The 11,284-nt window shown below is 34.9% G+C and overlaps 1 non-coding gene across 1 annotated transcript; it reads right to left on the bottom strand.

Annotated features, from left to right (window-relative positions):
- Positions 1 to 9,115: 9,115 nt before the first annotated feature.
- On the bottom strand, positions 9,116 to 9,177 carry LOC128567087 (U7 small nuclear RNA). The gene has a single exon (XR_008374757.1). It is a non-coding gene; the product is annotated as a U7 small nuclear RNA (small nuclear RNA).
- Between the last annotated feature and the right edge of the window lie 2,107 nt (positions 9,178 to 11,284).

Below are 11,284 nucleotides of genomic sequence, written 5' to 3'. Positions count from 1 at the left end.
CCCCCAAGCTAAGATATCTTTGTAAACCAATGATGCATGAGGATTATCATTCTCTTGTTTCTCAGTCCTTTCTTTCTTTCTTTTGAACCAAGAACATTTACTATTTATAACTGTGATGAACTGAATCTGTCTCAAGGTATAATTTAAGAATGAGAAAGGCTTTGATTTTTCCATTTTTCTTTTATAAATTAAAACATAGTGCCATACAAACACTTAGGAGAGATGTTAAAGACAGGACTATAATTTTCTTCTTAAAGTGACCAAATCTTTCCATGATACTTGAAGGTACTGAAGACATTTTAAAGTTGATTGTATTTTTATTCTCTCAGTGAGACTTGAAGAGAAGCACTTTGTGGAGGCAGCCCCTTCAGAAGCTATGTGCATTTGTGGTCACCAGGGCAACAGATTGTGGTCATCTTCTCCCACTGCCATAGAAACAAGACTACAACAAATGTAAATTGCCTATAATTTTCTCATGCTCATAATTTGCATTCACACTTACATGAACAGAGATTTATAAAGGCAGGTGGGGTTCATAACATTTTACTAAGATGTTAAGCCTCAAATCACTATGATTTTAAAAGTGATAGCAGTTTAAAAAGGAAAGAAATACTCTAAAAATTAATTGCAATTATTAAGGAAAGTTGAATCTGTTATTTAACATTTTTAAAGCAAACTGTAAATCTTCTAACATTAAATAAAGGCCTGCATCTTACATTAAACTTGCTATTTTATTCATATCATTGCTTTTTAGAGAAGATAAAATAATTAAATAATTGAATGTCATTTTACTTGAAATTCAGTCTATAATACTGTAGACTTTCTCTGGTACAGTGATACCTACCAAAAACTACAAATATGCTCTATTTCCTTTTCTATTCCTCTAATAATCGTTAAGTTTTTAATAAAAATGTGAAATCCCCATTTAGATTATTAATGCTTTCTTTTATTCATTTGCTAAAAAAAAAAAATGCAAACCAAATTACCATGTGTTTTTGAATTTATAAAAGGGCATGTGATGCAAACAGTGTAATAAGTGCATGACTTAAATTTTAAAAATGGAGTTTTAATTCAGTAATATTTAATAAAGTATGTATTTGAACAAGTCATTTGATCACTTTGGGTCTCATTCAACATCATAACATTAGAATAGCAATAATATCCATTTCATCAATATTTTTCCGTAAGTTAAATGAGATGATCCAATTAAAATTATGTTGTATTTGATAATGTGTTATACATATTAATATCATATTATAACTTTGAAAAAGTTCAGTATATATTAGGGAAGGTTAAACAACTACACACAGTCAGTCATCTGTATCTGTGGTTTCTGTATCTATGGATACAACCAATCTCAGACCAAAAATTATTGGGAAAGAAATTTCACGATGTTCCAAAAAACAAGGTTACATTTTCTGGGCATTAAGTACTATGATAAATCCATGTGAATGAAGTGATAAATATGTATTTATTAGATATGATAAGAGATCTAGAGATAGGTTGATATACCCTGGAGCATGAGAATAGGTTATATAAAATTACTGTGATACTAATGTAAGGGACTTGAGCAACCACAGATTTAGTATTCATGAGAGATCCTTGAACTAAACCTCATGGATACTGAGGTACAACTGTACCTTATTGCAATAAAATAAAATTGATAAGGAATTGCTCTATTATATTAATAAATATTTCAGAAATTTATAATGGGACACTAAACCCTGGGGAAACAAATGAATATAATATACCCAGTTCCCAAGTCATTAACTGTTATGTCCAGTGGGGGATCAAGAAAATTACAGTAATAAATTTATAAATATAATATAATATTTGTAATTATATATAACATATATAATAAATATATATATACACACATAGACATATACATGTGTCTATATGTGTGTGAATAAAGAGAGAGAGGGATAGATCTTTCACATACATACATAGATGTGAAGGATCTAAGTAATATGGAGAATAAGAACAAAAACAAAGCCCAGTGACTGTGGTCAGACTAAAGGCAACTAAACCAGTCAAATGTTTTCAAGGAGGAGATGCCTTGAAACTCGCTAGGTAAGTAAGGACACAGAATGAATGGACTCAGAAGCAGAGTTCCTTAACAGATTTGTAAGAAAGTAATAGATGGGGAGTAAATAAAGATCAAAAGGGATATCGTATGAAAAGTTTTCTACATGAAATCAAGTGATATGACTGGTATTACAAAAGCCACAGAGAAACTTTGAACTGATTTACGCAAGGAAGGAACAAGATCAGTCTTATATTTTAGAAAGATTATTTTTTATTTAGAAGTAGATATTAGACTAAAGGGTTCATGATTGAAGACAAGGTAAATACATGGTAATCTGTAGAGGTAATTTTAGTGAAATTTCATTATAGGCACAAATATTTGGTAAGATTTGAGAGAAATTAAGAGAGTAAAGAAACAGAATTATTTTATTGCTTGTGCAATTTCTGGCTTGATCAATAATTACATAAATAAATTCTGCCAGAATATGAAATGTATGGTTATAAACTATGATAGTACAATGAAAGAAAGACAGGCAGTGCTATGAAAACATACAGCAAAATAATAATAATAATAATTAAATTAGAATTAAGGATGGGGGAGTAGCTTTAAAGAAGTGATAGGATTGGGCAGTGCCTGTGGCTCAAAGGAGTAGGGCGCTGACCCTATATACCAGAGGTGGTGGGTTCAAACCCAGCCCCACTGGAAAAAAAAAAAATTGCAAAAAACAAAAAGAACAAAAAAGAAAAAAAAAAAAGAAGAAGTGATAGGATTGAGATAAAATTTGAATAAAAAATAGAGCTAAGTGTGCCAAGGGGAGGAGAAAACATGGCTGGATGTGGAACAGTAATTGGCAGCCAAACCTTGTGGTGATGAAAACAAGGAGGACACATTAAGGGAACTGAAAATAGTCCGGTGACAAGTGGAATCCAGGAAGCAGTCACAGACGCTGTGTGAAGAGATGCAGTGGCAGGAAGCAAAACAATCTTACAGCACTCGGCAGCCCATGTCCTCAATTGGGGGCTTTATCTCTAGGGAAAAAAAATGAAGTGGGGTGTGTGTGTGTGTGTGTGTGTGCGCGCGCACGTGCATACAGCATGTATGTGTAAAAAGCATGCTGTTCAGGTCACATTTCAAAAAACATCACTGTGGTTTCGGTGTATAAGATACCTTAGAGGGAGACACAGGGAATATAGGGAGACAGTGAGACACTGTTTCAAAAAAAAAAGAATATAGGGAAAATGGTTCAGAAGGGAGGTATTGAGTTCTAGGTGAGATAAATGAGAGTTTGAGATAATGATACTGGTAATGAAGAAAAACTTTGAGAGTATTGAGTGAAATAAATCATAGAATTTTGGAATTCAATATTTGTTGGAGCTTCTCATTGCTTATGAACACTATTAATACTTAGATGAAAGATATGCTGCAAATATTCTTTGTGGTTTCTCAGTTTCCTTTTTTTTTATTTAGGAAACCCAAGGTTTATGAAATAGGAAATATAGGCAGAAAAAGATCAATCTTACAGATATGGTGGAAAAAAGAAATGGAAGAGATTGTTGTCGCACAAAAGCAAAGCAGAATATTACATAAAGATCCATTGTTGAAGTTTCTGGGAAAGTGGCCGACGAAGATTATTTCATGACTTAACACAAGCAAGTAATCAACGCTATGCTAAAGGCTCCGTGGATTGGTGGGGAGAAGGAGAGAAGTTGAAGATATACTGGGAATGGATTCTGGGCCAGGCAACCTATCTGATCTATTTGAAGATTAAAAGAAAAACTAAAAATTGGTAATATTTCTCTTTGAAACCGTCCTTTTGTTTTGCCTATGAAATGGAAAGCCTGTGGATATTATAGAGAAATTACTGTGTTTGGAAAAGCAGCATTAGATAACAGGACAGAAATTTGACTAGCGGAACCAAAGGTTTTGCCAGACAGTATCAACTGACTGTCATTCAGATAAACAGAAAACAAAGGATTAGTTTAGTTCCCAGGGCTCTCAGTACTGATTGGAAACAGCCCAACTTCTGGTGAATGAAACAAATGCACATGATGGAAGAATTTTTCCTAGTTCTTGTTATCCCCCAATCCACTAGCCCCACAGATTTATATCTATAGTTGGTTGAATACTCAGAGGCTGAACCCGTGGATTTGTAGTCCTAATTATAATGTCAGTAGCATTTTCTGTGTTTCTTAATATGTAAAAGGCCTACTTATTTTACCCTCCTAAAGAAAGTAGAATTTCAATGAATCAAACTAATGTAATTATCACAAAAACAAGCCTACAGAAGTAGGTTCCTTCTCTGACTGAAAGCTTATATAACACTGTCTGATGCAAAAATTTAAAATACACATTTAGAAATTTTTATCTTGGATTAAGTAAAGTTAAGATGTGAAGTTAATTCCCTTCATGATATTTAAGTTCTCATATATTTCTATTACTCTGTGTGTGTGTGTGTGTGTGTGTAGCGCTGCGAAGAAAAATCTATTAGAAACTGACCTTGCCCATTTCTTGTTGCAGTAATGATCATCTCTGTATTTCAGGCACTGTGTTAGAGCTGGCTAAGTGAGAAGACAGGCAACTAAGTATCTCAAGAACAGAAAAATAGGGCGGCACATGTGGCTCAGTGAGTAGGTGCTGACCCAACTCATATACCGAGGGAGGCGGGTTCAAACACCGCCCCGGCCAAACAGCCACAAAAAAACCCCAGCCGGGTGGTGTAGGCGGGCACCTGTAGTCCCAGCTACTCGGGAGGCTGAGGGAAGAGAATCAGCTAAGCCCAGGAGTTGGAGGTTGCTGTGAGCTGTGACGCCACAGCACTCTACCGAGGGCAATAGAGTAAGACTCTGTCTCTACAAAAAAAAAAAGAATGGAAAAATAAACAGCACATGTACTCACTATTAATTTGGAACTAACTGATGACCACTCATGTACACAGATGGAAGTAAAACTCATTGAAAATCAAGGGGGAAAGATTGGTTTGGGGGAAATCATGCCTGCCTGACTCATACATTGTACACTGTCTGGGAGATAGGCACATTTGTAACTTTAACTTAAGCAGTACAAAGCAATCCATGTAACCAAACTATTAGTATCCCCGTAATATTCTGATATTAAAAAAAATTCAAGTATCTTCTTTTCATTGAGCTAATAGGGCAATAAGAATAGGGGATTCTGGCTCAGTGCCCATGGCTCAGTGATTAGGGCGCTGGCCACATACACTGGGACTGCTGGGTTCAAACCCGGCCCGGGCCTGCTAAACAACAATGACAACTAGAACAACAACAACAAAAAAAATTAGTGGGGCATTATGGTGGGTGCCTGTAGTCCCAGCTACTTGGGAGTCTGAGGCAAGACAATGGCTTAAACCCAAGAGTTTGAGGTTGCTATGAGCTGTGATGCTCTACCAAGGGCAATAAAATGAGATTCTATCTCAAAAAAAAAAAAAGAAAGAAAAGAATAAGGGGATTCTTGAATAGTAAATTAATATATTCTTTGATGATAATTTATTATATTTTATCCTTCCGATCAAAAGCATTAATATTTTAGTTTTATTTTCTCTATAAGTCATTGGAAGTTATGATTATTATATCCAAAAATTAAATGCCCCAAAAGAAAGATATTGCTTCAGTAGATTTTTAAAATTTATAATTCTATCTGTGGATATTGCATGGGCTATTAACTCAAATACTGCTTCACCCATGAATTGGTGACTAATACTGATAATTTTAAACAAAAACTAAATATTAGTTTTTGACCAAACATTTCTTGATGAGAAATATATATTGTTTGTAAGTAAGTTGTGGAGGCTGAACACTGAACTGGAAATACTCAAACACGCCTTTTCATGGTTGTAGCAGGTCTTACCTAAGCTTGAGGGTAATATAGATCAGGGGACAAACAACATAAACAAGACGAAGTTTGTGAGCTACCAGCACGTTGTTTTCTTCAGGCACTGCATTCTTAGAACTGGCATCTTTTCAAATTTTCCTGATTTGCTCAATTGGATGTAACTTGGGAGGTCCTACAGGTCCACCTCCTTCCTATTTGCACCCTGCTTCCCAGCTTGCGTATTGCCCATGTACCTGCCCTTGACTCTTGCTGCACCCTGCCAAAATATACTACAGAATGCTTCTGTCTTGTCATAAACATTTCCCCTGTATTTAGTTCCCATTGCTGTACTAAAGGGACAATGTAGGCCCAATTTTTGTTTACAGAAAAGAATAGTGATGCAGCTTTGATTTGCCTTGTTCTTTATAATAAACTTTCTTTTCTTGGGACTCTGTCATCTGATTAGATGAAGCTAGGCCAAGAGATAATCTGAGATGCTATCAAATCAAAATGTACAGAGTAGTCTTTTATCTTTCCACACACCAAGTTAAGTGTTTTTGGTCAACACAGGTATATATGTGGAACCACAAGTGCCATTGTTTATTTCCCTTCTTCCTAACTCCAGTGTGCTTCATGCAAACCAAGAGAGATGGCAAAGTTGTCACGCTCCCTGGCCAAATCTGTTTAGTGGTGGTGGGTCTAACCTCTAAAAATGGTCTGACACCTATCTTAATGATCTGAATTTTCTGGACAACTCAATTTTCCAGAAGCAATCATAAGCATTATCTGATGAAAATGTATGGAGTTGGGTTACCTGATTTATATAATAAGCACAAATATGTATTAAATTATTGCATTAAATGGCCCTTTAGTAATTTTCAAAAAAAATTTAAATTTCAGATATAATTATAGGCCATAAAAATTATCTGGGAAGCACTAATTACTGCAGAGAAAAAATATGGAGGATCATAATAATAAATTTTTGCAAAAATAATTAATTTTTGCAAAATTTATAGGTTACATAGAATTTAAATGTATTTAGTTTAATATTAACTGTCATCCCCTCCAACTACAGTATTGATTACATCTCTGTTTAGGAATTAATATTTCCCTGATTTTGTTTTTGTCTCTTAGCATCATATTTTTTAATTCCTTATTATCTTGCTTTCTATAAAATCGACAGTTCCTACCATCAGGATGAAACTTAAATTGAAGTGTACAATCAGTTAGAAATGACTGCAAAATCTTTCTTTCTTTCTTTTTTTTTTTGGCCAGGGCTGGGTTTGAACCTGCCACCCCCAGCATATGGGGCCGGCGCCCTACCCCTTTGAGCCACAGACGCCCCCGAGCAAAATTTTTCTTAACTACAAAGTTTCTTAACTAGATTTCTATTTGTCTTTTCTAATATCAGATTAATATGATGACACAAACAATTAGGTTTCATTGTCTTTTTTTTGGTGAAGTCCAAGTTGTAGTTGAGCCCTTCACCTAGGAAGTGTGCCATATGCCCTCACATGGTGCCTATTAAATGAACACACCAATTCCCCTTCTTCCTTTCCCCACTTGAATTTGTGTTTTTCTCTTATGTAGTTTTGTAATTATTCATCCACTGATTTTATATCAGTACTGGATACATTGCATACTTGCTTTTAATCATCAGAGAAATGCCTTGAGATATTACCTAACTCCAGTAAGAATAGCCCACATCACAAAGTTCCAAATCAGTCCAATGCTGGCTCACTTGTGAAGAGAAGGGACCACTTTTACAGTGTTGGTGAGGTTGCAAACCAACACAGACGCTTTGGAAAGAAGTATGGAGAATCCTCAAAGAGCTAAAAGTAGACCTTCTGATTGATCCTGTAATCCCATTACTAGGTATCCCCTCAGTAGAAAGAAATTGTTTTACCATAAGACATTGTCGCTAGAATGTTTATTGTAGTTCAGTTCACAATCACCAAGATGTGGAATAAACCCAAGTGCCCATCAACCCGTGAAAAGATTTATAGACTGTGGTGTATATATATCATGGAGTACTACTCAGCCATAAAGAAAGAAATTTTACATTATTTGCATTAAACTGGTTGAAGCTGAAGAGTATCACAAGAACGGGAAAGAAAGTATCTATTTATCTTCTATTTCAAAGACTGTTCAAAATTATGATTGCAAAAATCTATACAAGGAAATTGCCAAGCAACCAGCATGGGAGGGAAACATGTTTCATTTCAATACGTAAACAAAGTCATCTTTGTACCACTGTAATGAGAGGCATTTTTGTGTAAGTTTATATATCCAAGGGGTTATAGAACTCTTTGTAAGTGAATGATCTCTATAGCATTTCTGCCATTACTAAAACATTTTTTCTCTTGGGGCCCTTTCCAATCTCACAGTATAAAAATACTACTGAAGAGAAACAGCTTGTCCCTAAGGCATTTGAACTTAGCATAGTCAGATGAGTAAGCACATTTTATTTTACACTTATGCAGTTAGAGGTTAGTAAAAATAAAGATGCGATGAAATCATGCTGGAATTCCAACCTCTTGAATTTCCATCCTAAAACTACTTCAGTTTTATAAGAAAAATACATGAAAGGAATATATAGTTTATTTCTAAAGGGATTTGGTCACAATCTGCTATATAAAGTCATTGATGATGAAAAGCTAGAATGGTCTATTATGGCCCTAATTCTTCATTTGCAGTCCTTCAGAATCAGAACACTCTTCTGGTGTTTTTAGTTTAGGCCAGGCAATTCCTACATTTGAATAGAAAATATACTTTTTTCCCAGTAATCAACAGCTAGAATTTAACACTTCCCTCAGTTGTAGCTATACACAAAATCTCTGCAGCTGTATCAGCAAATCTGTTGATATTTACTAACAGAAATTATGTATTTCTTTCTATTTGTAATAAATATCCCAAAATATCATTTGTCAATACTTTGATGCTATCATTGATAACAAAAAAGTGACTGTATCTTATTCTTATATTTAATCTTATATTAATAGTTTTAATTAATATATTTGTTATAATTAATTTGTAATAATTAATTAAATATATTTCTATTTAATTAAAAATATTTTGATAACTGTATCTTATTATAGTTTGCTTCTTATAATCTTATGTATTTTTTTTTGTGGATTTAGATGGAGTATTCTAAGAAAGGGTTTGCAACCCAGACTTTCAAAGGGGTTTATGGCACAAAGAAGTTCAAAAACTCCAGTTTTATGCTTACATTTTTGTGTGCGTGTTTGCGGGGGGGAGGGGGGTCTTCCGGTAGAGACCGGAAAAGCTGCTAGACATATTCTAAAAGTGCTGTAACACTTATGCTCCACAGGGAATTATAAACTCAAAAAGTGAAAAGGGAGAAAAGTCTCCAGATATGACAAAAGGAGAGTTTCAGAAAGAGGTTATGGTCTGAGGATTTGAACAACAAAAAAAATGGAAATCATCCCACATCACAAAAAAAGTGTATGACATCATAAATTTGGCTCAGTCAAAGCAAATATTTTCCCTGCCAAAAATAATCAACACACTGAAATGGGCATAAATGTATTTATGATCTATGTACAAAAGACTTAATAAAAAAATAAATAAATAAATAAAATGGGCAAATTCATGCCATTGCAATAGAGGAAAGAGACAGAAAACCCCACTGAAACAAAATAGTTGGGAATGCTTTTAAGAGCTGTAGTGAAAGAATCTTAAGACACTTATTTTCGCTAATTGGCCTTACCTACGGCAAAAGCAAACTTTCTCTTATCTTCGTGAGAAGAGGCAGTTTACACTGGGAAACAAGGCTACTCACAGTAGTTAGAGAGGTAGCCTCCACAGAAGCAGTAAGAGAGAAGAGGTATGTACTTGATGAATGTATATCAAAGGGATTCCTTGACAAAAACATTCCCAGGTTGTAAAACCTGTAAGAGGTTTTTTAAAAAGATTTACATCTCAAAAGGGAAGTTAAATTCATCATTAAATGCCTTAAGAAAATGGAAATCTGGGCCTAAAGTCAGAAAGAAGCTTACCTTAAGTTTAGTCGAGCTGAAGGAAGCAGGAAGTCCAATATTACTGTCTTTTTCATCTCCTAACAGAATTAATTAGCATAGAGTAAGACAGGCCATTTCAAGTTTAGGTTTGTGTGAAAAAGAAAACTTATGTGTGTGTATGTAAAATTTGGGATAATGCCCCATGCTGTAAAATAAATATAAATTGGAATTGTATATGAGCACAAGAAAAGCAAAATGGAGATCCATTGAAATGATGAATTCTTAAGATCAAGAAAGACCCAAGAAAATGTTGCTGGCTTATACTATATTTGATCAAATAAATTACTAAGTAAAATATAAGGTTTTATCAACAGGCATAGGTTTTCTAGCAATCTATTTTTTTAATTGCCATTTCTTTCTTCGGTCTGTCTTCAAAAGATATGATATGCTATTTAATCTCTCTCTCTTTTTTTTTTTTTTTTTTTTGTAGAGACAGAGTCTCACTTTATGGCCCTCGGTAGAGTGCCATGGCCTCACACGGCTCACAGCAACCTCCAACTCCTGGGCTTCAGCGATTCTCTTGCCTCAGCCTCCCGAGCAGCTGGGACTACAGGCGCCTGCCACAGCGCCCGGCTATTTTTTGGTTGCAGTTTGGCCGGGGCCGGGTTTGAACCCGCCACCCTCGGTATATGGGGCTGGTGCCTTACCCACTGAGCCACAGGCGCCGCCCTGTTTAATTTCAATGTAACCACTTGGTATACCACCAAAAAATAGGTAACTCTAATGTCATCATTCTTGATTAAATAAATCACCTTTTCAAGGCAATGCCCTGCAACAGGAATAGCATCTGATTCTAATTCCTAGTCACAGAATTAAAAGTTAGCGTTTGACCACTCTGGCACCCACTTAAAACCAAACTTCAGCTTTTGACATTTCTTGATTATTCACATTCAGATTAAATCAGCTTCTCTTTTGGCCTTGGGTATTTCTCGTTCTTCTTATTCCATGCCACATTTTCCACAAAACAGTATTCCCTGATCACAATAGCAGAATCAAGTAATAAATTAACAACTGAAATGAACTGAATGATTTTTTTTTAAAAAGCATCAGTAATTTGTGATGCAGTTAAGGGTCTATTTTTAAAATAAGTATGGGACATGTAACTTGTCATCTTATTTAACCTTATGATTCCTGTTATTGTTATTATTGTAATTATTTGATTCCAGCGAGAAGTAATAATTTTTTGATGCCGGACAACAAGCAAATTTAAACCTGAACATCTTTGAACAAAGTCCTTTTTCCCCCCCTGTTGTCCAGAAACTAAAATCATATACCCTTCCAATTTCTTGCTTTTGAATAAGAACAAAAGGTAGGAGTCTCTTTGAGACTAAAATTTTGCATCATGAATTGTTTTTACTTCTCTCTGAAAATTGCCCACTGCACAATG

The sequence above is a fragment of the Nycticebus coucang genome, chromosome 15, assembly GCF_027406575.1.
Source record: "Nycticebus coucang isolate mNycCou1 chromosome 15, mNycCou1.pri, whole genome shotgun sequence".
Classification (NCBI taxonomy): Eukaryota; Metazoa; Chordata; class Mammalia; order Primates; family Lorisidae; genus Nycticebus; species Nycticebus coucang.
Note: the sequence above shows the minus strand (reverse complement) of the source record. Positions and strands in the feature narration are given on the sequence as shown.